Consider the following 22,750-nt stretch of genomic DNA (forward strand, 5'->3'; position numbering starts at 1 on the left):
CACCGGTATTTGGTAACTGAGAACGCCCCTAGCTCCATTATGGCAGGCAAAATTTATAATCCGGTTCTTCAGGGCTACTTCAAGTGCGCTTGCTACTGGCTTTCCTGAGCTCACCCTACTCGCCTTGTCACAGCTCTGTCAAAGTGTGATGCAAACTAATAATGAGAAACTCTTAGCCACGCTCAATCTTACATGCCACCCCTTGGTTGTTGCCGTCGCTAGTAAGATGAGGGTAGACTGTCGCACAATTAAGCTGAATCTCCACTCACGGTGCACATATCCCGCAAAGACAACCTTGTTTTCCGTTGCATGCAAAATTACCGTCTGCCTTTCTACCGAATTCCACCTACGTACTTTACTGGTGCCGCATTCTTGTTATATCCACGTGCTATAACAGGCGTCAACTCTTCATTGAGGAGCTGCAACCGGGGCTGAGTTCCACCTACTCTTCAGCACGGTCAAAATGGCAGGGCTCGTCCGGGATTTGAACCCGGGACCTCCTGCACCCAAAGCAGGAATCATACCCCTAGACCAACGAGCCACCTGGCTGGAGCAGTCAAGTTAATCCCAAGTAGTGGGCCTCACAGGGAACACAAACTTTCACGCGAATTCGCAAGATAAACGCTTTCTGCAGGCAGCACTCACCACTGATGAGAAGAATATTAAAGGCAACGAATAAAAAGCGAAATAACTTCATCGAGCACTGCTTATGAACAGCCGGCAGTGCCTCAGTTTCGGTATGTGGTTTCTCAGGGTTAAGAGAAGGCGAATGCACTAAACAAAAGAACATCGGGAAACCAAGCACCAACTCATAACGAAAAGATTGCACAATATACTGCAAGCAAAACTTCCAGAAGACGGATACTGAAGACGCCGCAGACAAAAGAATTATTCTATGCAGTAACGATTATCTAGGAAGCGTGAATTGCATGTGCTGCTCCACCACACAACTTCTTTTGATACTGTTTTACTTATTCTAAATTTTCATTACCTGATCGTCTCTAAAATACTGTGCGGTTATCACCTGGTTTCCAACAGCGATAGTAGTAAGTAAGTCGACTACAAAGTCTTTCAAAGTAGGTCAGACACAAAAAAAAAAAATAAATTTCGGAGCTGCGTGTAGCTCATGTCATTCTGCTTTCAATCGTGAATCTCCGGCTGGGAGTAGTGGCGTACTTCTGTAATCCAAGCTTCTGGGAGGCCGTTGTGTGGGAGAGATCTGGAAACAACTACAGATTCGACCGTTCCACGAGCTCAGGAACGGCCGCGAGGCCTTCATCGAGCTCTGCAGGTCGACAGATGATAGTGTGGAAATTTCGGCAAGCGGTGGCTAAGGGTTAAGAGAAGCCAAACGCACTAAACACAAGAAAGTCGGGTAACCGAAGCACACCACTCATAACGAAAAGATTGCGGAATGCATTGCGAAAGCAAAACTTCGAGAAGACCAACTCTGAAGCCATCGGCGAGCTAGGAATTATTCCGCACAAGAAGCGATCATGTAGGAAGAGCGAGCCGAGGCTGTCGCTCGACCACACAATAAATTTTTGCTTAATCCCAATTTGCAGTACCGGTTCGACACTAGAATACTGCGCCTTGGTTCTTCCAAAAGCGATAGTAATACGCACGTCGACTGCAGTGTCATTTTGGGTAGTGAGTCAGACATGGAGAGGATATGAGGCGGGTGGAATATGCAACGACAGGGGCATTGCAGGGCGGCCGCCGGCTCCTTGCGCTGTGGCGCACCGGTGCCGGCGGCGGCCTGGCTGGGCTGCTGGTGCCTCCATGTAGAGCTGCCGCCGAGCCCAGGCAAAGTGCCGCTAACGAAGCGATTGCCTTTGGTGACATCTTTTGCAATAACGACTGCGCGAATCGACGGTATCTCGTAAGGAAGGAAAGAGCAGCAGCTGCCGCCGAGCCCAGGCGCCGTGCCGAACACGCAGAAGGTCCCCGGCTCGATTGCGGGCGGAAACCCGTTTTCGTCGCACTCAGCAAGACACTTGCTACGATCTCTACTGTGTTCATTTAAATCAACTTCAAACGTTCCATCAGCAGGGTGCACATGGCTCAAATGAAACATGAAACGGTTTCAGAACTGGTTGTCGGATTTTAGCGCTGACTTGGAGGCCTGGAAATGCGCGAAACAGCCGCCGCCACGCGATTTGTTACCACACCGTTGTACAAAACGCAAGGGCTCGTCCGGGATTTGAACCCGGGACCTCCTGCACACGAAGCAGGAATCATACCCCTAGACCAACGAGCCTATTCGTTCCGAAAACGCACTGCATGTGAATGACGCCACCTTTGATGGCCTCACCATGTAGGGCTGCAGCTCAGCCAGCGTTCTCCCTGTCTGTCGCGGTTAGATTGTTTCCATCGACGTCTTTTACTACAGGAACTTCACGAATCGGAGGGAGCTCGTAGCCGATGCCCTTGCTAACACAGAAGAGAAACTGTTGCTATTACGAGTCTCCGGGTGGTACATGAAAATGACCGTTGTTTCCGTGGTGTAGCGGTTATCACGTCTGCTTTACACGCAGAAGGTCCCCGGTTCGATCCCGGGCGGGAACACAACAATTTTAATCTACATTTCGGATTTCATTTCCGAGATGACCTCACGTCCGCGTATGCAGAGACAAGCAATGTTGTATGCTAGACGGATAGGGCGTCATTTTACTGTCAAATACTGTTGCTCTCTTATTGCACCGGTATTTGGTAACTGAGAACGCCCCTAGCTCCATTATGGCAGGCAAAATTTATAATCCGGTTCTTCAGGGCTACTTCAAGTGCGCTTGCTACTGGCTTTCCTGAGCTCACCCTACTCGCCTTGTCACAGCTCTGTCAAAGTGTGATGCAAACTAATAATGAGAAACTCTTAGCCACGCTCAATCTTACATGCCACCCCTTGGTTGTTGCCGTCGCTAGTAAGATGAGGGTAGACTGTCGCACAATTAAGCTGAATCTCCACTCACGGTGCACATATCCCGCAAAGACAACCTTGTTTTCCGTTGCATGCAAAATTACCGTCTGCCTTTCTACCGAATTCCACCTACGTACTTTACTGGTGCCGCATTCTTGTTATATCCACGTGCTATAACAGGCGTCAACTCTTCATTGAGGAGCTGCAACCGGGGCTGAGTTCCACCTACTCTTCAGCACGGTCAAAATGGCAGGGCTCGTCCGGGATTTGAACCCGGGACCTCCTGCACCCAAAGCAGGAATCATACCCCTAGACCAAAGAGCCACCTGGCTGGAGCAGTCAAGTTAATCCCAAGTAGTGGGCCTCACAGGGAACACAAACTTTCACGCGAATTCGCAAGATAAACGCTTTCTGCAGGCAGCACTCACCACTGATGAGAAGAATATTAAAGGCAACGAATAAAAAGCGAAATAACTTCATCGAGCACTGCTTATGAACAGCCGGCAGTGCCTCAGTTTCGGTATGTGGTTTCTCAGGGTTAAGAGAAGGCGAATGCACTAAACAAAAGAACATCGGGAAACCAAGCACCAACTCATAACGAAAAGATTGCACAATATACTGCAAGCAAAACTTCCAGAAGACGGATACTGAAGACGCCGCAGACAAAAGAATTATTCTATGCAGTAACGATTATCTAGGAAGCGTGAATTGCATGTGCTGCTCCACCACACAACTTCTTTTGATACTGAAAGGTGGCTACACTGTGCCACTGCGCCAGAGAGTGCGCCAAAGAGTACTATTAAGCCGCCTCCACAGTGCGTGTTACGAGATCGTGGCAGTCAGTGCTTGTGAAGAGATCGTAGAGGACAGTTTTGTCGAGAGCTCGTGGTTGTTGTGAAGTTGGAGCAAGATGTTGTAGTAAAGAGTATAGTTCCATGTCTTATGCAGTTATTTGATGGGAGAGATAGCAGATGTTATTGTAATGAGTGCATTTCGTCAATATATATGAAGGTAAAATTTATAATGTTCCTTTATTAGTTGTGTATCTGAAATAATGTGTCACTACAGGTTCAGTCAACAAAGCATCTGGCTCGTGTTCTTGTATTAGAGTGAATTTTGGTTTTCTTGCGTAATTATAGTTTTTCTAAATTTCTTTTGTCACGTCGGTATAATTGGTATTTAAGAATTCTTGTCTTGTTTGAGAAGAACCGTGCCAGATGTGGACGTTGAGTCACACTCCCACATACAGAACAGTTACTTTTGTGCTTATTGGTTTTGTTGGTTTTTTTTAGTTGCTGGGGACTTAATTAATTAACTGTGTTTACTGAAATTTTCTTACATTGTTCTCTGCAGTCAGATAGCGTAACAATTCTAGTCAGGGCCAACCGATTACGAGACTTACGTAATCGGACAGACAGCTAATAAAATCACAATCATATTTATTTAATTAAGCCCCCATGCACGTGGCGACCCTGCCAGGATCGTCCCTTGGATTCTTCTGATTGTGAAAATTGTAGACTGTAGTATTGTTGTAGTGATTTGTAGTTTATTAATTGTAGTCTATTTTGCATGTGTAGATTTGGTAATTGGCATTCTTCTAATGGTATTTTTCAAAATTTAATTTTTATTGCCTTGTACACGCGTTTGACAAATTAGTGCAATTATTTCAATTGTTCGATTGATCGTGTCTGAGGGAGACATTTCATGTGAATAGTATTGTTGGAGATAAGGAGGCATTGTGTGTAATTTTCGTACAGTGACGAATCTTTCGTATATTTTGTAAATGATTACGCGGTCAATGAAACAGGCAAAAATGATGAATAGTCAGAATAACGAAATTGTTAACATGGCGAACTCGCCAACAGAGGAAAACAGTGTCATGAGTAATGTAGTGGAAAACAATTTAATAAGCAAGGAAAATAGTCCGGTAACAGTTCAAAATGTTTCTCAATCAGAAAATTCACAGATTACGAGATTAACGACAGAAGAGATAAAGCAGTTGATGGGTGCTATACTAAATCTGGGATCACAAATGGAAACGCAGTTAGACTCATTACGATCTGAAATTAGAACTGAGATGCAAGCAATGACAACACGGTTATGCTCAAAAATAGGAACAATTGAAACAGAAATAGGAACAAATAAAGCCGAGATGAAAGCAGTGGGATCACAGTTACGATCTGAATTAGAAACTGATAGGGGAACAATGGAAACTCAGTTAGGCTCACGAACAGGGACATTTTTCAAATACACGAATGACGAATTAAAGAAAGAAATTAGAGAAGAAGTACAACCGATTTTGAATTCTCACAATAATAGTTTAATTTCATCAGAAATTAGACAAGAGGAACAGGACAGAGAACAGGAAGAAAGAGATCGCGTGATAGTACAGAAATTTTCAGAGTTAAATTTACAACGTGCACAAGACAAGGAAGAAATAATTGAAAGAATCGAGGAATCCGTTCCAAATGACAGAATAAATAACTTAACGCAACAGTGTGAACACTTAACTACTAAATGTGACAATACCGAAACCCGAGTCGCGACACTTACGGAAGACGTAAATAAACAGAAAGGACAATTAAGTGACTCATCGGAAAGAGTTGAGATGATCTCAGATAAATTGACAAGTGTTAGTTTAGCAGAAGGGTATGAAGAAAGTAATTTATTTCATTTACGAGAGGCAGTAAGAGAGCGCGAGGCGCGTGAATTTAACAATAATCGACATTGGGACTGGGACAGACGCGGTAGGTCTTTGTCGCCAGGAGGTGCAAACATTGACTATAAACACTTCTTAACTGTTCGGAAAATTAAGATATTTCGCAATTCGAAGAACGACATACATCCATGTTCATGGCTAGATCAATTTACGTACGCACTTCCGCCAAAGTTGCCATTAAGTCACAAACTAGAAATTATGTGCAGCTATTAAAGTCCTCAGGGGATTCACTACTCTTAAGTGAATATGTGCCGTAGCGAGCATAGGGCCCCGAGCTGTAGTGGTGCTATTTCTCTTTTAGTTTTCTGTACCGCTGCCTACTCTTTTACTATTCTTTGCATCTGTCAAACCAACTCTTCGACTATCAATCTATCTAGTGAGTAAGTGAACAATAACCGGATATGACTGTTGTACCCAAAAGTGACTTCTGAAATTTACCGTTTGGACTTACTATATTTTCTGCAGCATTCATTCGTCGTCTAAATGAAATTTTACCTGTTTATCTTCGTGACAATATTACTTCTTATGTTGACGACATTCTTATTGCTAAACGTTCTTGGAGTGAGCACAACAAAATTTTGGACTCATTATTACGTATCTTTGCAAAAGTTGGCATGACAGTGAACTTGGAAAAATCTGAATTTGGTCGCTCACAGGTGAAATTTCTCGGTCACATTATTTCTACAGAAGGTATTCTTCCTCATCCAGAAAAATTAGATGCTATTCGTAATTATGCTGTTCCTACTACAAAACGTGATGTTCGTAGTTTCCTTGGTGTCTGTAATTTTCTTCGACGCTTTGTTAAATTGGACGATTTGGCCACACCTCGCTTATGTGAACTATCTGGAAAGAAATCTAATTGGTGCTGGGATGAGGAAGCTCAGTCAGAATTTGAACAGCTTCGTGATGCTTTAGTTGCTGCTCCACTTCTTTCACATCCGGATTTATCGAAAGAATTTTGTTTGGCGACGGACTCATCATACAAAGGCCTAGGTGCACATTTATTTCAAGAGATAGAAGAAAACGGCGTTCTAGTACAGAAGACTATTGCATTTGGAAGTCGTGTTCTCTCTAAATCCGAAAAGAATTATTCGATTACGGAACTTGAAGCTTTGGCTGTTGTTTGGGCTTTTACAAAATTTCGCACATTTTTGTTTGGCAGACATACTAAGGTTTATACCGATCATCGAGCTCTGGAATTTCTTATGTCAACAAAATTAACTCACGGCAGATTGTCACGATGGGCGTTGTACCTACAGGAATTTGACTTTAGTATTGTTTACATACAGGGTTCTTCTAATATTGTTGCCGATGCTTTATCACGTGCACCTATGGGTTTGAAACAAAGTGCTGAAGAGGACTGCAAGGAAAACAATTATTGTTTGATGTATATTCAAGGTGTTGCGTTTGAGAACTTTATTTCGTCTTCGCTCCAGGACATCGCTAAGGAGCAAAATAAGGATCCAATCTGGAAGGACATTAAGGAGAAGTGGAGGAGAAAGGAAAGCGTAGCGATTAGACAGCATTATTTAGTTCGCAATGACATTCTTTTTAAACGAAAATCGGTCGACAACTCCGTTTGGTTAGTTTGTATTCCTGATGAGTGGGTCAATAAATTGATTTGGTATACGCATCTCAGTTATGCACACTTTGGTCCCCGAAAATGCTTTCATAAATTACGAGAAAATTGTTACTTCAGTAATATGGAAAAACGTATTCGATCTGTTCTTGCCAAATGCAAATTATGTCAAATGGCTAAGCCTCCAACGATTTCTCACAGAGCACCGTTGTTTCCCATCATTCCAGCGAAATTAAAGGAGATGGCTGCAGTCGATTTGTTTGGTCCAGTGGTTCGATCTACTAATGGTTTTGCGTACATTTTCGTAGCAGTGGAGTTGACGTCAAAATATGTGTGTTTTACACCTTTACGCAAAGCAACAGCTCGTTCAGTATCTAACGCTTTCATCAAACATTTTCTTAAAGAAGTTGGTCACGTTGATAAGGTTATATCAGATAATGGATCACAGTTTCGTTCTAAAATTTGGCTTCGTACTCTACAGCGTCGTAAAATTAAACCAATTTTCATTTCACTTTTTCACCCTCAATCGAACGCTTCAGAGAGATGGATGAAGGAAATCAATAAATTGTGTCGTCTTTATTGTCATCAGAATCACAGAACTTGGGATCAGTATCTTCATATTTTTCAAAACATTCTGAATGAACTTCCTAATGACTCAACTTCTTTACCGCCTCTATTGATATTAAAAAATAAAGTACCAACAAATCGCATTTCTGAAATCGTTCCTTTTCCGCCTTCACGGAAACTGCGGCATTCTGAAGTTGTCAACCTGGCTCTACGAAATATTGCATCTGCGGCTGCTAGAAGAGAGAAATCAGCCAAACGTCCTGGTCGTTCAAAAATCTTGTCAGTTGGTCAGAAGGTATTAATTAAGTCCCACCGTTTGTCTCACAAAGGAAAGGGCTTGTGTCGCAAATTTTTTCTGCTTTATAACGGTCCATATAGGGTTCGCAAAATTATACATGATAACACTGTTGAAGTAGAAACTCTTAAATCTCGACGCTCTAAAGGAATACATCACATATCAAACGTTAAAATTTTTGTGGAATGACATACTTGTGAAAAACTAACAGCTAGATGTAAACATGCGGAGAGTACAAGGATACCGCGCTGTGTTTTGGCGGCGGCACATACTCAAAGCAACAGTCAAGTCTGCGCGCCGCACAAGGCAGTCGTTGACCGCGAACAATTGCTTCCTACGTCACGCGCCTACAGCTGATCGAGCGCTCAGTGCGAATGCACTGACAGCCGTAAACAAATACACAGTCTAATTTCTCCGACTAAATTCAGTATAAAGCTATAGTGACTTGATGAATTTTGTTATTAACATTCAGTATTTTTCAGGATACGGTTGTATAAAATATTTAAGACCTTCAGGTAAATTCTGTGCGTGTCTCCGACGTTAAGACGACTTGCTATCGAGAAATTTTCAGGAAGAATGTAATTTCGAAGAAGAAACTAATTAACTAATAAACTAAAAAGGTAACTATTAATTGAGTTTATTTTTAAGGTAACAAATTTCCACTTAGGTACGTACTTAGACGTAATTTGCTGCTCACGATTACGTGATTCACACTTTGTGCTAATTTCATGTTCTATGAATTTACGTGTGAAGCGACGCGCTTGCGTACGTTAACTGAATTTGACAATGATTATTAATGAACTGGGTTGTGACCTGTATATATTATGCATCGCTTGGCTGCACTGCTTTTTCACTGATGTCATATTTTTTTTTAATTATGTGCCTGCTGTGCTTATTTATTTAAATTATAATGGTAACCTGATTTATTGTGCTGATGTGTTTAGGTATGTAAGTTATACTTTGTGATTTATCTGCTTGCGCCTCCATGCTTACTTATTAAGATTACATATGAACATTTATTTGCTTATGATGATATGATGCTAATGACCTGTTTATTACGTAAGATATATGTTTGCTGCTTTTTGTATGGATTACATATTTACACATTTCTGTTTTGTTGCCATAACTGCTCTTTAATTTGGTGTATAGCAATGCTGATGTACAGTGTACGAACATAGAGTTTAGGTCACACTACTGTATTAATTATAGATTGTTCGCTTGGCAGAGCTTCGTTGTAAGAATTGTGCTGCATACACTTGTTGACTTTCTGTTCTCTACTAGTATATTTACTCGCTATTGCTTGTTTTGCTTACGCTCAGTGCCTTATATTTTTAAGATAAGAAAATGAACTGCTATAATTCGACGAACGACATTGGTACAGGAACTTCGTTGAAGTCACATGAGCTGAGGTTTTATGGAAGCTGTATAAATTTATGCTAATAGGAAGGAAGCTAACGACATGACATACCAATAATAGGTTTAGACCATTGACAGTTATTACACTGCATTTTTCGTGAGCAATTGAAATAGGAAGTGACACTTGACACAAAAAATACTCCACATGTTTGCTTCTGCTATGATTCTTGAAGTGGTGTACACACTGTGAAATATTATGATCATTCACACTCCGTAATCGTACTTAATTACTGAGAGTTATTCGAACTAAGTCTGTTAGAGGTCAGGTATGCATTTCTTTTATTTAATGATGGACAAGGAACCAAAATGTATCTTATAATTTATAATGAGTAGAAGATTGGGTCAGATGGATTACACAGAGGTTGTGTGTGGACACTGTGTCTTCGAATTGTATGGGATGCTGAATTGAGGTTTGCATTAGGATTTTATCTGTACTTGTTCGAGGAGACTGACTAGAGGAAAGAGTTGTTATGGAAGTGAAATGATATTGGTGCTGAGGTTTATATTTATCGACGTATTATTATAGGTATTGAGAGTATATGAAGTTGTTTGTGGACAAGAGGTAAGGTAAATGATGTTGATGATAAGAGTTATATGTATCGACGTATTGAAGAAGTATTAGTGACGTATTGAGATTATGTGATGCTGATGATTATCGAAGTTTTGGTGTATAAGAGGTAAAGTAAGTGAGGAGCATATTTTTTTTGGTTGGTCTTATGGAACAAGGAGGATGAAGATAGCAGACTAGAACACTAAAATAGAAGGAAGATAGTCTATACACACACTTTGTTAAATAACTAAGCAGTATATACTTTTTTTTGGAGAGAGGAAGTAATTGCATATCTTGGCTCACTGACAGTTGTTCAACAACAGTACATTTTGATCTGGCTTGGCAAACATTGGTCTTGACATGATGACTATGACGTTGACTTAACTATTATTGACTGTTATACATTGCTGCCAGTACTACTTGATACACATGATGAACATCAGATTTTGACAGAATTACATTTACACAATTAACACTATTCAGTTACACAGTAGTATTTAATGTGGATGAGAGATGCGTGAGTGTGTTTTGTGTGTTTTCCTTTCCTAATCCTACCCACCTATCTCCTAAATATTATTTTATTTGTTTGTAGTGGCTTGCACTGACACCCATGAATATTATAGGTTTACTGGTATTTGTGTATTGTAATAGTTAATAGGATAATTATCTGATATCATTTGTGTGTTTGTTGTGATTTGTATGTTACTGTAAAAGCTTCTGTATGTGCATTCAAACTATTGTTCATGCCTGAACTGTCTGATTAGTGAAGATAAATATTCTGAACTGTTACCTGCACTTTTCAACATGATGTGTGACATTTGGTCGTGTTTAATTTCTGCTGATGAACAGAGTGATCAGTGCTAATGAATTTGATGGAACTGCTTCTACTGAAAAGATGTCCCCTGTTGCTGTGTGCACCTGATCAACATTGCTGATGCCACTAATGGACTGTTTTTACTGAAATGGTGTCACTTGTTGGTGTTTGCACCTACTCAACATTGCTGGGTGCAACTGATGAACTGTTTTTACTGAAATGAAGTCACTGGTTGCTGTCTGCACCTACTCAACATTGCTGGGTGCCTCTGATGGACTGCTTCTACTGAAATGATGTCACTTGTTGGTGTCTGCACCTGCTCTCAACTTTACTGGGTGCCACTGATGAACTGCTTCTACTGAATTAATGTGACTTGTTGCTGTGTGTACCTCTTGAACTTTACTGGGGCCACTGATGGTCTGCTTCTACTGAATTAATGTGACTTGTTGCCGGGTGTACCTGCTAAACTTTATTGGGTGCAACTGATGGACTGCTTCTACGGAAAACATGTAACCTGTTGGTGTCTTTTTTTGTATAAACTAATCATTGAAAACATTTTATGTGAACATTTGTATAAACTGATTTTTTTTGTATATTGTGTAAACTATTATGTAAAGCCAAATGCATGAAAAGAAGTTGTATTGCTTACTGTATTTCATATATTAGGTTAGTAAAAGGTCAGTGCAAAGCCAAAATTTTTAACTAATTATGTGATATTTAGGTATTAATATTATCTTTATTTTTGTCTGTATTTTTGTGGACGAATTTGGTGGTATTTTCACCACCAATGCTGGCAAAAATACCATCAAATTCTGGCCTGTGGAGGAGGGGCATATGAAAGGTGGCTACACTGTGCCACTGCGCCAGAGAGTGCGCCAAAGAGTACTATTAAGCCGCCTCCACAGTGCGTGTTACGAGATCGTGGCAGTCAGTGCTTGTGAAGAGATCGTAGAGGACAGTTTTGTCGAGAGCTCGTGGTTGTTGTGAAGTTGGAGCAAGATGTTGTAGTAAAGAGTATAGTTCCATGTCTTATGCAGTTATTTGATGGGAGAGATAGCAGATGTTATTGTAATGAGTGCATTTCGTCAATATATATGAAGGTAAAATTTATAATGTTCCTTTATTAGTTGTGTATCTGAAATAATGTGTCACTACAGGTTCAGTCAACAAAGCATCTGGCTCGTGTTCTTGTATTAGAGTGAATTTTGGTTTTCTTGCGTAATTATAGTTTTTCTAAATTTCTTTTGTCACGTCGGTATAATTGGTATTTAAGAATTCTTGTCTTGTTTGAGAAGAACCGTGCCAGATGTGGACGTTGAGTCACACTCCCACATACAGAACAGTTACTTTTGTGCTTATTGGTTTTGTTGGTTTTTTTTAGTTGCTGGGGACTTAATTAATTAACTGTGTTTACTGAAATTTTCTTACATTGTTCTCTGCAGTCAGATAGCGTAACAATTCTAGTCAGGGCCAACCGATTACGAGACTTACGTAATCGGACAGACAGCTAATAAAATCACAATCATATTTATTTAATTAAGCCCCCATGCAATACTGTTTTACTTATTCTAAATTTTCATTACCAGATCGTCTCTAAAATACTGTGCGGTTATCACCTGGTTTCCAACAGCGATAGTAGTAAGTAAGTCGACTGCAAAGTCTTTCAAAGTAGGTCAGACACAAAAAAAAAAAAATAAATTTCGGAGCTGCGTGTAGCTCATGTCATTCTGCTTTCAATCGTGAATCTCCGGCTGGGAGTAGTGGCGTACTTCTGTAATCCAAGCTTCTGGGAGGCCGTTGTGTGGGAGAGATCTGGAAACAACTACAGATTCGACCGTTCCACGAGCTCAGGAACGGCCGCGAGGCCTTCATCGAGCTCTGCAGGTCGACAGATGATAGTGTGGAAATTTCGGCAAGCGGTGGCTAAGGGTTAAGAGAAGCCAAACGCACTAAACACAAGAAAGTCGGGTAACCGAAGCACACCACTCATAACGAAAAGATTGCGGAATGCATTGCGAAAGCAAAACTTCGAGAAGACCAACTCTGAAGCCATCGGCGAGCTAGGAATTATTCCGCACAAGAAGCGATCATGTAGGAAGAGCGAGCCGAGGCTGTCGCTCGACCACACAATAAATTTTTGCTTAATCCCAATTTGCAGTACCGGTTCGACACTAGAATACTGCGCCTTGGTTCTTCCAAAAGCGATAGTAATACGCACGTCGACTGCAGTGTCATTTTGGGTAGTGAGTCAGACATGGAGAGGATATGGGGCGGGTGGAATATGCAACGACAGGGGCATTGCAGGGCGGCCGCCGGCTCCTTGCGCTGTGGCGCACCGGTGCCGGCGGCGGCCTGGCTGGGCTGCTGGTGCCTCCATGTAGAGCTGCCGCCGGGCCCAGGCAAAGTGCCGCTAACGAAGCGATTGCCTTTGGTGACATCTTTTGCAATAACGACTGCGCGAATCGACGGTATCTCGTAAGGAAGGAAAGAGCAGCAGCTGCCGCCGAGCCCAGGCGCCGTGCCGAACACGCAGAAGGTCCCCGGCTCGATTGCGGGCGGAAACCCGTTTTCGTCGCACTCAGCAAGACACTTGCTACGATCTCTACTGTGTTCATTTAAATCAACTTCAAACGTTCCATCAGCAGGGTGCACATGGCTCAAATGAAACATGAAACGGTTTCAGAACTGGTTGTCGGATTTTAGCGCTGACTTGGAGGCCTGGAAATGCGCGAAACAGCCGCCGCCATGCGATTTGTTACCACACCGTTGTACAAAACGCAAGGGCTCGTCCGGGATTTGAACCCGGGACCTCCTGCACCCGAAGCAGGAATCATACCCCTAGACCAACGAGCCTATTCGTTCCGAAAACGCACTGCATGTGAATGACGCCACCTTTGATGGCCTCACCATGCAGGGCTGCAGCTCAGCCAGCGTTCTCCCTGTCTGTCGCGGTTAGATTGTTTCCATCGACGTCTTTTACTACAGGAACTTCACGAATCGGAGGGAGCTCGTAGCCGATGCCCTTGCTAACACAGAAGAGAAACTGTTGCTATTACGAGTCTCCGGGTGGTACATGAAAATGACCGTTGTTTCCGTGGTGTAGCGGTTATCACGTCTGCTTTACACGCAGAAGGTCCCCGGTTCGATCCCGGGCGGGAACACAACAATTTTAATCTACATTTCGGATTTCATTTCCGAGATGACCTCACGTCCGCGTATGCAGAGACAAGCAATGTTGTATGCTAGACGGATAGGGCGTCATTTTACTGTCAAATACTGTTGCTCTCTTATTGCACCGGTATTTGGTAACTGAGAACGCCCCTAGCTCCATTATGGCAGGCAAAATTTATAATCCGGTTCTTCAGGGCTACTTCAAGTGCGCTTGCTACTGGCTTTCCTGAGCTCACCCTACTCGCCTTGTCACAGCTCTGTCAAAGTGTGATGCAAACTAATAATGAGAAACTCTTAGCCACGCTCAATCTTACATGCCACCCCTTGGTTGTTGCCGTCGCTAGTAAGATGAGGGTAGACTGTCGCACAATTAAGCTGAATCTCCACTCACGGTGCACATATCCCGCAAAGACAACCTTGTTTTCCGTTGCATGCAAAATTACCGTCTGCCTTTCTACCGAATTCCACCTACGTACTTTACTGGTGCCGCATTCTTGTTATATCCACGTGCTATAACAGGCGTCAACTCTTCATTGAGGAGCTGCAACCGGGGCTGAGTTCCACCTACTCTTCAGCACGGTCAAAATGGCAGGGCTCGTCCGGGATTTGAACCCGGGACCTCCTGCACCCAAAGCAGGAATCATACCCCTAGACCAACGAGCCACCTGGCTGGAGCAGTCAAGTTAATCCCAAGTAGTGGGCCTCACAGGGAACACAAACTTTCACGCGAATTCGCAAGATAAACGCTTTCTGCAGGCAGCACTCACCACTGATGAGAAGAATATTAAAGGCAACGAATAAAAAGCGAAATAACTTCATCGAGCACTGCTTATGAACAGCCGGCAGTGCCTCAGTTTCGGTATGTGGTTTCTCAGGGTTAAGAGAAGGCGAATGCACTAAACAAAAGAACATCGGGAAACCAAGCACCAACTCATAACGAAAAGATTGCACAATATACTGCAAGCAAAACTTCCAGAAGACGGATACTGAAGACGCCGCAGACAAAAGAATTATTCTATGCAGTAACGATTATCTAGGAAGCGTGAATTGCATGTGCTGCTCCACCACACAACTTCTTTTGATACTGTTTTACTTATTCTAAATTTTCATTACCTGATCGTCTCTAAAATACTGTGCGGTTATCACCTGGTTTCCAACAGCGATAGTAGTAAGTAAGTCGACTACAAAGTCTTTCAAAGTAGGTCAGACACAAAAAAAAAAAAAAAAAATTTCGGAGCTGCGTGTAGCTCATGTCATTCTGCTTTCAATCGTGAATCTCCGGCTGGGAGTAGTGGCGTACTTCTGTAATCCAAGCTTCTGGGAGGCCGTTGTGTGGGAGAGATCTGGAAACAACTACAGATTCGACCGTTCCACGAGCTCAGGAACGGCCGCGAGGCCTTCATCGAGCTCTGCAGGTCGACAGATGATAGTGTGGAAATTTCGGCAAGCGGTGGCTAAGGGTTAAGAGAAGCCAAACGCACTAAACACAAGAAAGTCGGGTAACCGAAGCACACCACTCATAACGAAAAGATTGCGGAATGCATTGCGAAAGCAAAACTTCGAGAAGACCAACTCTGAAGCCATCGGCGAGCTAGGAATTATTCCGCACAAGAAGCGATCATGTAGGAAGAGCGAGCCGAGGCTGTCGCTCGACCACACAATAAATTTTTGCTTAATCCCAATTTGCAGTACCGGTTCGACACTAGAATACTGCGCCTTGGTTCTTCCAAAAGCGATAGTAATACGCACGTCGACTGCAGTGTCATTTTGGGTAGTGAGTCAGACATGGGGAGGATATGAGGCGGGTGGAATATGCAACGGCAGGGGCATTGCAGGGCGGCCGCCGGCTCCTTGCGCTGTGGCGCACCGGTGCCGGCGGCGGCCTGGCTGGGCTGCTGGTGCCTCCATGTAGAGCTGCCGCCGAGCCCAGGCAAAGTGCCGCTAACGAAGCGATTGCCTTTGGTGACATCTTTTGCAATAACGACTGCGCGAATCGACGGTATCTCGTAAGGAAGGAAAGAGCAGCAGCTGCCGCCGAGCCCAGGCGCCGTGCCGAACACGCAGAAGGTCCCCGGCTCGATTGCGGGCGGAAACCCGTTTTCGTCGCACTCAGCAAGACACTTGCTACGATCTCTACTGTGTTCATTTAAATCAACTTCAAACGTTCCATCAGCAGGGTGCACATGGCTCAAATGAAACATGAAACGGTTTCAGAACTGGTTGTCGGATTTTAGCGCTGACTTGGAGGCCTGGAAATGCGCGAAACAGCCGCCGCCATGCGATTTGTTACCACACCGTTGTACAAAACGCGAGGGCTCGTCCGGGATTTGAACCCGGGACCTCCTGCACCCGAAGCAGGAATCATACCCCTTTTTTTTTTTTTTTTTTTTTTTTTTTTTTTTTTTTTTTTCCTTTTTTTTTTGTTTTTTTTTGTTTTTTTTTTTTTTATTTTTTATTTTTTTTTCTTTTTCAGTTTTTTTTTTTTTGGATTTCTACCCCTTTTTTTCTTTTTTTTTTACCCCCTTGTTGAACCACTTTCTTCCCTTAAGAAGCCCCTTAGGAAAATGGAACTAAAAAAATAAATAAATAAAAAAATAAAACCACCTAAGTGCCACCGCCACTTGTCATCCTATAACAAAAAAAATTTGATCCACTTCAGGCGTTAGCTCCTGAGTAAACCCACCCCAGAGAGCTGCCTATAGACCAGGGGAAGTATGGGAATCAAGGTTAGGGCTATCCGTTGCCACTTTTTTTTATATGATTACATTTAGGGAGCGTGTACAAATGAGAATTCTAGTAACTAAGTGTTACAAGTAAGTGTTACAACAACAAAGGTGGCATAAAAGAGTAATCAAAAAAATAAAATATAAACCACTGTTGTAATTCTAACTAAAAGGTTCTTCAATAATGTAACTGGTTCCACTTGGAGCCTTGGCATCGTTATCTGAAATCTCCAATAGCGCCTTTGAAGGGCATCTGCAACGGAGGCATTCTGCTTCGCTAGTGCCTCAAGGAAAACAGTATCCTTGCAGCAGCTTGTCTCTTCCTTTGGTCATGGCTGGCAAGGCAGAGCCGTTAGTGTGATGCGGCACAGCACATTAACCACAGCCTGGCACTCCCCAGCTGAGTGGGGGGTTAACGAAAACGCTGCGTAAATAATTTGCGAAGAGCGTACGGTATTTCGGTGTGCGTTCGAGGGCGTTGTGAGCATTTTGTAGGAACCACCAGTAATCAAGCTGCTCTTTCTCTCCGTCGCTAAAGATGTAGGCGACGGTAAGTCCTTTGAACCATGTAAGCGCATGATATTTTGCAGCCGGAAAGTAAGTTTCATCGGGACAGAGTAGGGTCTGCGGGTCAATCATATCAGGTGTGACCCGGAGGTAACAAGCCAATATCTTCTGTGTTAGTCGCCAAACTCCGGACGATGATGCGCAAGTAAAACGATGTTCATCGGTATCCAAAAGGTGACAATCTGGGCAATAAGGGGAGTCTGCCAGTCCAATAGTGTGAAGTCGCTGGCGTGTGGCATATTTTTTGTTGGCGATCTGATACCACTTCGAACGCACCGTGGATGACAGAAAGTGGTGGTGTATCGTTTTCCACACTCTTGGCCAGTGAACCGTAGGGTACTTGTTTTCCACCACGTTATGGTGAACAGCCCGCAGAAGGTTGGTATAAAAATCTTTCGCCTTTGGTGGACGTGTGGCGGAGAGGTTCAAGCTGACATAGCTGTAATCAAGAATGAAGGTCGACACATGGGAGAGCTGTGGTGCGACGTGCGCAACCGACACCGGCGGGACGTTAGTGGCTGGCATCAGAACCTGCAGTAAACGACCCGTGAGAGAGGCATATTGACTTTTCCATCGTTTCCTCATGTTGCTCATGTAAAGAGCAGCTGCTCTCGCCCTGACGTTGACCAATCCCAGCCCTCCTTTGTGCACTGGGAGGGTAAGAGTGTCATATCGTACTTTAAAGATATGACCTGCGGAAACGTAGTAACTGAAGGCCGCCTGAAGCCGGCGACCTATCTGCAGCGGTAGTGGGAGGACCTGTGCCACGTGGTTGAGTTTTGATGCCACGTAGAGGTTAAGGTATTCAACACGTTGTAGCAGATTCAAGTCCCGGAGTAGGTTCTGTCGCACCATTGCGCGTATGATCTGTAATAACCGTCGGTAGTTTGCTGCAGCTGTTTTACGTACATCTTTCTTGAACGTGATTCCCAAATATCGCAGATCAGAAACTGGTGGGAGGGGAGCGAGGGCTTCCGGTCCGAGACCACGCCCAATGTCCAACGCCGCCGACTTGTTGATGTTCAGAAGACTGCCTGCGGCCTGTCCGTATCGCTCAATCCAGGTTAGTACGCTTTGAACTTCGTCATTGGAACGAACCAGCAGTAGCAGGTCGTCAGCGTATGTCCTATAGCGAAAGGTGACGTCCCGCAGCGTGATACCAGATAGGCGGTGGTTAAGGCCCCCAAGGAGTGGCTCGAGTGCGATTGCATAAAGGTAGGTTGAAAGGGGACAACCCTGTCGTAGAGACCTCTTAATGGGTACTGGTCCTACCGTCCTTCCATTGACCTGAACGTGTGAGCTGGCTGCGGTCCAAAGACGCCGTAGGGTGTCGATGAGGCCCGGGGGGAATCCCATACAGTCCATCACTCGTAGGAGGAAGTTGTGGTGCACTCTATCAAAGGCGCGGTGGAAATCGACGGAGACGATCGCCGCTCTCAGACGGCACGCAGAAGCGATCGCTATTAAGTCCCTGCAGTCACCGGTGGCCATGTGTATGTTGGCTTCTCCCCCCTGCGACGTCTGTTCTGGAGCGAGGATCATCGGCAAAGTCGTCTTAATACGGCTCACCATAATCCTGGTGAAAATCTTGTAATCGGCGTTCAACATTGTAAGCGGCCGATAGTCGTTAATCGGTAGCCCTCCACCTGGCTTGTGTACTGGTATGAGGAGACCTTCTACAAACGCTGGCGGCACAACACAGTCTGGAGACATAAGTTCGCGGAACATTATAACCCAGCGAGGCATCATGATGTCACGGAAAGTCCGGTAGAATTCGATGGGCAATCCATCAGGTCCAGGAGATTTATTGGCCGCACCTTTGTCCACGGCGTCTTCGACTTCTTCGAGTGAGATTTCCTCTGTTAGTGCATTCACGGTAGCCTCGTCGATAGTACGGGTTATCTGCTGTAACACTTCAGTAGTGGCCTCGTCAATGACGGTTCTTTCCTTGTAAAGATGACGAAAATGATCCTCCACCGCCTTTACTATGGTTGCTTGGGTCGTACATAAGCGACCGTCGTGTGTCCTGAGTTGTGTGATTAAATGTTGACGTTGTCGGCGCTTATCCGCCACAACGTGGTGCATAGTGGGTTCCTCTGCAACCGTTCGGTCGTGCCGTCGCGAGCGGACTACTGCACCTTCTAGTCGACGCTTCGTCAATGATAGTATGTGAGCCTTGATTCTGCTTTGGTCATGTTGTCTCTCCGGGGAAGGGGGTAAGGCGTCGAGGTCCCTGAGTGCCGCGTAGTAAAAATCGAGGGTCTGTCGATGCCACGCAGTCACGTCCTTGCCATAACGCATAAGTGTCCTACGGATTGCTGGTTTGGCACAGAGGAGCCACCACTCCAGGGTCGAGGTGTATCGTGGGTGGCGGCGTTCACAGTCAGTCCACGTTGCTGCAACTTGCCGACGGCAATCCAGGTCCTGGAGATGAGTTATGTTGAGCTTCCAAAAGCCATTGCTGCGCCAGACTTGTTGGGGGCGTAGGTGTATAGTGCAGATATAGGCACTGTGATCGGAATAGGCTTGAGGCCATAATTCGGCGTCCACCACACCGTGTGTGAGATCTTGTGACACATATATGCGGTCAAGTCGGCTGGCCGAATGACTGGTAAGATGAGTGTGGCCAGAGCGGTTACCGTGGACTTTTTCCCACGTGTCGCACAAGTGAAGTTCTTGGATCATCGCACCCAGTTCCGGACAAGGCATGTAATGTGGGATTTGGTCCTTGGGGTGAAGTACGCAATTAAAATCGCCGGCGAAGACGCTGTGCTCGTATCGTCCAAGGAAAAGGTGAGCGACATCTGTGGAATAGAATCTGGCGCGGTCGTGACGTCTTGTGGTACCCGACGGCGCGTAAACATTAATGAATCGGGTGTTGAGTGCCGTAAATGCTATTCCTCTCGCGGAGGGAAGAAACGTGACGTCGGTAACTTCAATACCTTCACGCACTAATATTGCCACTCCGGTGTCTGCAGGGCTTCCGGGCGTCACATGTGTGGCGTAACCGTAAAAGTGCGGGAGTGCAGTCGTTTTCACTTCTTGTAGGAAAGCAAAGTCAACTCCCATGGCTCGTATGGTTTCTATCAAAAGTTGGATCTTGACAGGAGAACTGATCATGTTGATATTCATTGTCGCCAGGCGTTAAGCCTGGCAACGCGTTGTTTGGGCGAGGTTATCCATGTTGGAGAGAAGCGAACATCGGAAGTGATGTCACCCCCCGCCAAACGCGGTCCTCCTTGTGCTGCTTATGCTGCATGATCCGGCGGCGCCTCAGCTGGCCGCGGGTCGGGATCTTGTGTCTCGACGTCCTCGGCCCACGAAGCGGGCGCGGATGTCTGTTCATGTTCCATAGCCTCGGAATGTTTGGTAGTATGGGACCGGGCGACTTCGCTGCCTGCACTGGTACCTTCCCGCTGCTCACTGTTTCTGTCAATGGGCTGATGTTCGAAAGCTGCATGTTTTTCTGTCTGTTCTGCAAGGTTGGAGTCAGTGGAAACAGCCTCAGCTTCGCGGCTGGCTTCTTGAGTGGTTAGTTGTTCTTCCCCGGCCGAATGCGAACCGCTGTGTTCCGACACGGTCCGACGACGGCGCTTTCGGCGTTTCGGTGATCGCTGTTTCCGTACATGGCCTTCATTGTCAGAAGACGGCACTGACTCACGCTCCGCCGGAACAAACGCTTCGGTCGGTACAATAAGGGAATCAATTGCCATCTTGCCGCCGTCAATGTCTGTCGCGTTCGGTAGCTCCAGAGTCGTAGTACTATTTTCCACCACTGGCCAGGTCGGCGGATCATCCAGGTTTTTGTCCGTGGAAAGTGATTCTTGTACCGCTGAAGCGGTCGGCCGTGTCTGTTGTGTGGAGAACGTCGTGAGCGCCGCCGCGTAAGTCACGGGTAGAACAGTCTTCGCCGCTGGTGGCGCAACGTCCTTCGGTGGGAGTTGTGTGATCCGACGCTGGAGGCACTCGGAACGAAGGTGTCCTTCTTTGCCGCATCCGGAACACGTCTTCGGCTGGCCGTCATAAATAACTATGGCCCGGCATCCTCCGATCTGTAGATAGGATGGCACGTGTCGTTGGAGATCTATGCGCACTTGGCGTACTCCATTGAGTACTGGATACGTCTTAAACTGGGTCCATTTTTCAGCCACGTGTTCGTGTACCGTGCCGTAGGGGCGGAGCGCCGCTACAACTTCTGCCGCCGGGAGTTCAAATGGAAGTTCGAATATGCGGATAGTCCGCAGTCCCATTGCGGCATGGCCGACCTCGACGTTGCCAACATTGCCATCTGCGTGGCAGAAGCGGAGTTCTTGTTTCATTTCACGAAGCACCTTGTCGCATGTAATTTCGTTTATGAGCTTTACATAGACCGTGCTACTGACGATCGAAAAGTGAATGCCGACAATGTCGGCAGCCGGGATCTTGGCTTCCTCTTTTAAAAAGCGTTCGACTTCGAGCGCCTTTGGTCGGGTAAAGTCGTTCCGAAATGTGAATTTCAAGGTTGATCTTCTGTATTGGTTTGCCATGGTCTTGTAGCGCTACGGCGTCACGTTAGTGTCGGCCGAAAAAAGTAAACAAGGCGCGCGGGCCCTCTCTGACAGCGGAGAGCACACACCGCACGTCTGCTTCGCTCGGCTGCGAGAGCCGCACCTACCCCTAGACCAACGAGCCTATTCGTTCCGAAAACGCACTGCATGTGAATGACGCCACCTTTGATGGCCTCACCATGTAGGGCTGCAGCTCAGCCAGCGTTCTCCCTGTCTGTCGCGGTTAGATTGTTTCCATCGACGTCTTTTACTACAGGAACTTCACGAATCGGAGGGAGCTCGTAGCCGATGCCCTTGCTAACACAGAAGAGAAACTGTTGCTATTACGAGTCTCCGGGTGGTACATGAAAATGACCGTTGTTTCCGTGGTGTAGCGGTTATCACGTCTGCTTTACACGCAGAAGGTCCCCGGTTCGATCCCGGGCGGGAACACAACAATTTTAATCTACATTTCGGATTTCATTTCCGAGATGACCTCACGTCCGCGTATGCAGAGACAAGCAATGTTTTATGCTAGACGGATAGGGCGTCATTTTACTGTCAAATACTGTTGCTCTCTTATTGCACCGGTATTTGGTAACTGAGAACGCCCCTAGCTCCATTATGGCAGGCAAAATTTATAATCCGGTTCTTCAGGGCTACTTCAAGTGCGCTTGCTACTGGCTTTCCTGAGCTCACCCTACTCGCCTTGTCACAGCTCTGTCAAAGTGTGATGCAAACTAATAATGAGAAACTCTTAGCCACGCTCAATCTTACATGCCACCCCTTGGTTGTTGCCGTCGCTGGTAAGATGAGGGTAGACTGTCGCACAATTAAGCTGAATCTCCACTCACGGTGCACATATCCCGCAAAGACAACCTTGTTTCCCGTTGCATGCAAAATTAC

The 22,750-nt window shown here is 45.2% G+C and overlaps 8 non-coding genes across 8 annotated transcripts; 3 read left to right on the forward strand and 5 right to left on the reverse strand.

The window, feature by feature from the left end:
- Positions 1-469: 469 nt before the first annotated feature.
- Trnap-ugg (transfer RNA proline (anticodon UGG)) lies at positions 470-541 on the reverse strand. The gene has a single exon. It is a non-coding gene; the product is annotated as a tRNA-Pro (tRNA).
- Positions 542-2,188: 1,647 nt separating this feature from the next.
- Trnat-cgu (transfer RNA threonine (anticodon CGU)) lies at positions 2,189-2,260 on the reverse strand. Its single transcript has one exon. It is a non-coding gene; the product is annotated as a tRNA-Thr (tRNA).
- Positions 2,261-2,495: 235 nt separating this feature from the next.
- Trnav-uac (transfer RNA valine (anticodon UAC)) lies at positions 2,496-2,568 on the forward strand. The gene has a single exon. It is a non-coding gene; the product is annotated as a tRNA-Val (tRNA).
- A 601-nt stretch (positions 2,569-3,169) lies between these two features.
- Positions 3,170-3,241, reverse strand: Trnap-ugg (transfer RNA proline (anticodon UGG)). Its single transcript has one exon. It is a non-coding gene; the product is annotated as a tRNA-Pro (tRNA).
- Positions 3,242-13,638: 10,397 nt separating this feature from the next.
- On the reverse strand, positions 13,639-13,710 carry Trnap-cgg (transfer RNA proline (anticodon CGG)). Its single transcript has one exon. It is a non-coding gene; the product is annotated as a tRNA-Pro (tRNA).
- A 235-nt stretch (positions 13,711-13,945) lies between these two features.
- On the forward strand, positions 13,946-14,018 carry Trnav-uac (transfer RNA valine (anticodon UAC)). The gene has a single exon. It is a non-coding gene; the product is annotated as a tRNA-Val (tRNA).
- Positions 14,019-14,619: 601 nt separating this feature from the next.
- On the reverse strand, positions 14,620-14,691 carry Trnap-ugg (transfer RNA proline (anticodon UGG)). Its single transcript has one exon. It is a non-coding gene; the product is annotated as a tRNA-Pro (tRNA).
- A 7,533-nt stretch (positions 14,692-22,224) lies between these two features.
- Trnav-uac (transfer RNA valine (anticodon UAC)) lies at positions 22,225-22,297 on the forward strand. Its single transcript has one exon. It is a non-coding gene; the product is annotated as a tRNA-Val (tRNA).
- The last annotated feature ends 453 nt before the right edge of the window (positions 22,298-22,750 follow it).

This window comes from Schistocerca serialis, chromosome 2 (assembly GCF_023864345.2).
Source record: "Schistocerca serialis cubense isolate TAMUIC-IGC-003099 chromosome 2, iqSchSeri2.2, whole genome shotgun sequence".
Classification (NCBI taxonomy): domain Eukaryota; kingdom Metazoa; phylum Arthropoda; class Insecta; order Orthoptera; family Acrididae; genus Schistocerca; species Schistocerca serialis.